Raw genomic sequence first — 6,765 nt, forward strand, 5'->3', positions numbered from 1 at the left:
CTGCCAGGCTGGGAATGGCGATGTCACAATCTCTGCTCCCCATGACGTCTTCCACTGTGGGGGTCACCCTAGAGAGACCTGGAGGAGATTTAGCAGCTGCCAGAGAAAGGCATTCAATGCATAACCTTCAAAGCAGAAGACAATCTGGCTTGGGAACTCTGCCTGTGCTGCTTTGAATGTCATTGTTTGGCAACTGAAATCGTCCATCTAATTTGACCCATAATCCCAGGCTTTATTGGAAATTGCCAGCTTAAATTTTTTAATAAAACATGGAAAATGTGGCATTAATTTGTCCCAATGAAACTTAAAGGGTTCCAGTCAGTGGTCCCCTTTTTCCTTCCAGACAGCCTAAAGCAGGTTAGAAAAATTGGCATTCAGCAAGCCCTAGCTAACTGACACATATGGATACCAAGTGGGCTCCAGCAAGGGGAATGGACTTGCCTACCACTGCCAAGCTAGAAACATCCCAGGCAGGACAGATTGAAGTCTGCAGGACTCCAGGGAGTATTGACTACTGGTGCACTGCCCTATGAGGGAATCCACACCACTACTGGTGTCCTGGAGCCTGTGCCCAGATGCCCACTGAGACTAAATGCCCTAGGTAAGGTTCTCCTCCCATCCTTGGTCATATTGAACCATCTGCTATGTCACACTGTACGCCAGCCTCCAAAACCTTATAGCTTCACAGCCCCTGCCCTACCCTCTCCCCCATCTTGTTCCCTAATTATGTTTGGCAGACACATCCCAACCCTTGAATTAGCTCCAACAATGCACACGAGAGCAGAATGTCTGGCTGGAAGAGTGTGGCTGTGGTCAGACTCGCCTCACCAAACTTCTGGCTGTTGATAGAAGGACATGTGTCCACTGTAGTCCAGGTTTTACACAGGTCTTCTCGAGGAGGCCCACGCAGGCACAGCAGCTACTGTGGTTTCTAGGAAAGGGGGAAGAGAGAGATGGAAAGTGGAGGAAAGGACAGTCTACTGAAATCTTCCATAAAGGAGCCATGAAACTGTGAAGTACTTGGTATTGATGAAAAAAGAACAACAACAAATACACACACACAGAGAGAAATTAAATGCCTGTTCTGTTTTTAGACATGATGTCTTAAATATATTTTCATTGCTCTTATCTCCGTCCTCACCCAACACACACACAGACACACACATACACACACACACACACACACACACACACACACACACACACACACACACACACACACACATACAAACACACATCCAGACGGTGACAGAAGACTCTTCCATGCAGCAACTGCAATTTGCCAACTGATCACTCACCTGAGCATAGTCAGTCTGTACAAGGAGAAAGATGATCTCCCTCTCTCTCTCTCTCTCTCCTCTCTCTTCTCTCTCCTCTTTCTTCTCTCTCTCTCCCTCCCCCCTCTCTCTCAAACACACACACAGAGACCCCTAAGTTTGTTGGTTCCTCATCTGGGACAATGTACAAGCTGGAGCATAAAGGTTCCCATTCCCAGTTCCCTTGTCAGAATGAAGGGCTCCCACCCAAGGGAGCACCACTCTAATGACACAACACTACCCTGCCTCTTCCCTTCTCCAGGGCCAGATGCTTCCCCATGGGAACAACCAGCCTAAACTCCCCATTCACGAAAACCCTAGGCCAGTATGCTGGGTGAAGAAATCCCCAGACATGTGGATCCTCAGAGCCGGGACTGAAAACAAGCAGAGGGTCTTGGGGTCCCTAGGGGGCTGTCTGACCTGGTGTGGGGGCGGTGTTGAGGAAATGGATGTGGTCCTAAAGGCTACATACATGGATGAACTACCTTCTTCCAGCCCAGATGCTTCTGGGTGACTGGGCGGATGCTTGGGGAGGACGAGACCAGATGGACTGGGAGCACCAGCAGATGGTGGCAGAGCTGGGAAATATGATCACCCTGTGAGTACTGTTGACAGCTGGGGGGGGGGCAGGCTGGGTGTATGTGTGTCAGAGGGGGTGTGTTCCTCCCAGATATTCATCTCTTCTATCTGACCTCCAGTGCCCTTACCTCCCTAGTGGGCTTTTCTGGGACCCTCCTCAGGTGAAAGGGTGACTGAACACAGAAGACAAGGGCTCACACAGCAAGGGGGGCCTATCTTCTTCATCCAACACCCTCCACCCTGAGAAAAAAGGAAAAGACCGGAGAAGGCAGGATGTGGAGGTGCTGCTCCCCACCTTTGACTAAAGTCACCTGGATCACAACAGGGAGAGGAAGGGTGCAGATGCGTGGCTGTGTGGCTCCCACTGCTCCACACCAGGGGCTCGGTGATGCCCCCTTCTCACCCAACCCTGCATCTCCCCATTCCCTGGGATACTGGACACTAGAGATGGGGGGTGGGATCCCCAGGTTGACACTCACTCCTCCACACCTCACTCCTGGAGTGCATTTCTGGTAGAGTCAGGGTTCTACTGACTGGCGCTGGGGAGGTGTGGTTGGGATGCAAGAGGGGTGGCATGGGAGTCTCGGGTACAGGTGGGGTTGGTTAGGGGGCGGTCGCAAGGTGCACGACAGCGGGGCGGCCACACACATGTGCTCCTGGGAGATGCTGTAAGCTGTGGTTCCGGGTGTAGTGGGCAGCGATGGCAGCTGCATGGAGGATGCTCGGGTCCAGAGCAGAGGACTAGGGGCCTGGACTGGGTCAGGGCCACAGGTTGGCTGGGAGTGCACCATCGCTGGATGATTCTGAGAGCGCCACGGGTCCTAGCTGGCAGCGACATGTTCGAAATGCTGTGCCACAGGGAGGCCATGAGAGGGGGCTGGGACAGGGGTAGGCGGGTGACAGGGCTGAGCACCATACCCAGGGACCTTGGACTCAGGGCCTACCTGGCCTCTGAGCCTCCTTGGGGCTGTGCTAGGGATGTGCCTCCTGTGCTGGCTTTGTGTGCTCTGTGCTCCTGGCCCAAAACTATGCTACTACAGCAGAGGAGGCCAGCCATTGATGCTGCCTCCCCTTGTGCATGTGCCTGATCTTCTCTCTCTGCCCTCACTTTTCTCCTGGGCTGCCCCGCTCCTGTCACCCAAGTGCTCAAGGCCCCGTGTTCCCCTGGCTGCAGCAGCTATGTGCCCCCCTAGGCCATGCCCTGTCCTTCCCTTGATCACACCCCCTCCCCCCTCGGTCATACCCCTACCCCTGGCCTTGTGCTGTCCTGAATCTGCCTAAGGCTACCCAGCCATAGCAGAAGCAGCCTCACCTCAGCTCAGGGCTTCCTCCCAATCTGAGCAGCTGCCCAGGGGATCAAATCTTCCCTCACCCCAACCTCTGGGGCAGACTCTTCTCCATCCACCCCACACACCAAGCAGGTGCACGGTGACCCTCCATGTTTGTGTGTGTGTGTGTGTGTGTGTGTGTGTGTGTGTGTGTGTGATTGTGGGGGATATTTACCTCTCAAGGACTCAGAACATAGCACCTTTTGCGATGACAAAACACAGCACACTTTAAAAAAATAGCACAAAGAACCCTGTGTAATGGACTCAGCACAATGTGCCTTTTGAATGACTCAGCACATAGCAACCTTTGGGATCCTCATGGTAATCTAATGACCATGCCATTTTGACATCACTAAAGTTAAATATCATAGTATTATGACATCATATGTCATAGTGACATTATAGACATATTGTGAATGCCTATTCTGTGATTTCATTCTGTTTCAAGTGAGCAGTATTGGTGAATATGAAATCCATTGTGACTTCAAAGCCATGATGACATGAAAATCTCTTTGTGACATCACAGTGCCATTGTGATATCATTAACCTATTGTGACATTACAAACCTGTCCTGTACATTGTGACCTCACAAAGCCATTGGGATATCACATTGTTGTTGTGACATTACAATCACCTTGAGACTTCCCAAACCCATTATGACATCTTTAGCACCTTTGCAAAAACACATGGCCTTTTTGACATGATGGTCCCTTTTTGTATCCATATCCTCATTGTGAAATGTAAATTGAGATCAGAGATACCAATATAATATCACAAAGGCTTTACAATATAATCATCGGTGTGACATCACATTGTCATTATGACAACATCAGCTCATTGTGACATCACAAATCTATAATGACATCATACCACTATGACATCACATTGTCATTATGACATCATATATACATTATGAATGTCTATTATGTGATTTTGTTATATTTCAAATGTGGCATGTGGGTTCATATCAAAAACATATTTTGACTTCATAACCATTGTGACATCACAATCTCTTTGTGACATAACATTGCCATTGTGATATCTCTAAACAACTGTGACAGCACAAACATATCCTGTCCTCATAAGTTTTGTGACATATTGCCATTGTGTTAGGCCCATTGAGAGCTCAATATATTTTTGACATATTATTTCAGGTATGACATGAAATATTTTAAATATACTGTTACATCATGAATATTGTGACATCACATTGTTAGATGTAATGATCATTGTGTCACATTGTCACAACACAAATCTGTTCTGACTTCATCACATTTGTGACAACAAATGCCTTTGGAATCCTCACAATCCCATTCTAAACTCATATACTCATTGTGAGTTAATGACAATTGAGGTCTGGAATACCATTGTCACATCACCAATCTACTGCAACATCACAAAACTATTTTGAACTCATCACTACTATGGCATCACCAACTAATTGTGACATAACAACACACATGACATTATAATTTGACATCATATTTCAATTGTGATATTACTGTACCATCATGCTTACACAAACCTATTATGACCTCATCACATCTTAGAAAATTTGTGGTTTTGGGGACATCAAGCTCCTTCTGTGAAATTGCATCATTGTTAACTTGTAGCAATTGAAGTTTGAAATAAGATGTGATATTACAAACTAGTTTTGATATCACTAACCCATTTTTATATCATTAACACTTTGACAACCAAAACCTGTCAGGAACTTTAGCACTTTTGAGTAAAATATGGTGTCTTTGTGACATCATTACCAGTGTGACATCAGACTGTTTATGACAACATCAGCTCATTGTTACATCACCAAGCTACAGTAACATCATAGCCTTATTACATCGCATTGCCACTTTACTGTCATAGACACATTTTGAATGTGTGTCCTGTGATTTCATTCTATTTCAAATGTGGCATATCAGTTTATATCAGAAACACATTGTGACCTCTTAACCATTATAATGTAATAAACACTGTGTGACATCATAATCAGTGTGACATCACATTGTTATGACATCTTTAGCTTATGGTGACATCACAAAATGACAATGACAATATAGCATTTGCCATTATGTCATTGAGACATAATAGTCACATTATGAATGTGATTTCATTGTATTTGAAATGTGGCATGTGGGTTAATATCAGAAACTCATTGTGATGTCATAACCATTGTCACATCAAACTCCCTTTGTGACATCAATTTGGCAATGTGACATCACAATGGAAATGTGATGCAACTAACGCATTGTGATATCACAATGGTCATGAACTCAAAATGGGTTTCTCATATCAACCGACAAACCACATTAGAAATAGAATCAACATAAGGGGCAAACACAACATGTCTATGACATCAGAATGGCAATGTGATGTTTTAATTCTATGATGTCATTGTAGTTTTACATGTCAAAAATGAACTGATGACGTCACAATGGCAACATGATGTCACAATTATGATAATGTCAAAAAGGATTTATGTTTCAATGGTAAGTCTGATGTCAGTTGTCATTAATTCCCCGTGAGGATATGGATATAAAAATGTTCTGTGATGTCACAGAGGCCATGTGTGTTTTCAAAGGTGGTAAGAGGTCATAATAGTTTGGGGATGGCACAATGTGATCTGTAATGTCACAATGAAACTGAGATGTCTCATTGGGTATTGATGTCACAGTTGTGATGAGGTCACAATGGTTTTGTGATGTCACAGTTTTTAATATCAGAATGATATGTCCAATTTCAATTTTTCATAATTCAATATGAGGATACCAGGAGATAGAAGAAGCTTCATAGTATGAGGTCATACTATGTGGAAACCCAAGGGTACAGTCATGATTTCACAATGACAATATGATATATCAACATCATGTTACAATAATATTTTGATATCACAATTGGTGATGCCATACTGATGAGGAGGTTGCAATAGATTTGAGATATGCCAAGGGGTTGGTGATGTCACAATGGCATGTGGGATCTCAATTGTCATTAACATAATGAGTATATGAGTTTGGGAAGGGATTCTGATGTCACCAAAATATATGTATTCAAAAATGTGAAGAACTAACAGGTCTGAGATGTCACAAAGTGACACAATAGTTATGATGACCAGCAGTGTGATATCATGATGTTACACTGGATTTTAGATATCTCAGGTCATATCTGAAATATGAGGTCCAATACAGCTTTTCAACTCACAAAGGGCCTAAGATATCAGAATGGCATGTCACAAAAGTTATGAGGACAGGAGAGATATTTGATGTCACAGTGGGTTAGTGATATAACAAAGACAATGTGCTGTGATAAAGAGATTTTAATGTCACAAAGGTTGTGAGTTCACAATGGTTTCCTGATATCAACACACATGGCACATTTGAAATAGAATGAAATCAAAGAATAGGCATTCACAATCTATCTATGACATCAAAATTACAATGTGATGTCAAGGCAGCAATGTTTTATAGGATATGTACTCATTACCTTGCTCATGTAACTGTAATCCCTCTGTACACTCTACTTACAAAAAAAAAAACGCACAGAAG

The sequence above is a fragment of the Dipodomys spectabilis genome, unplaced genomic scaffold, assembly GCF_019054845.1.
Source record: "Dipodomys spectabilis isolate Male_0828 unplaced genomic scaffold, ASM1905484v1 ptg000351l, whole genome shotgun sequence".
NCBI classification, from domain to species: Eukaryota; Metazoa; Chordata; class Mammalia; order Rodentia; family Heteromyidae; genus Dipodomys; species Dipodomys spectabilis.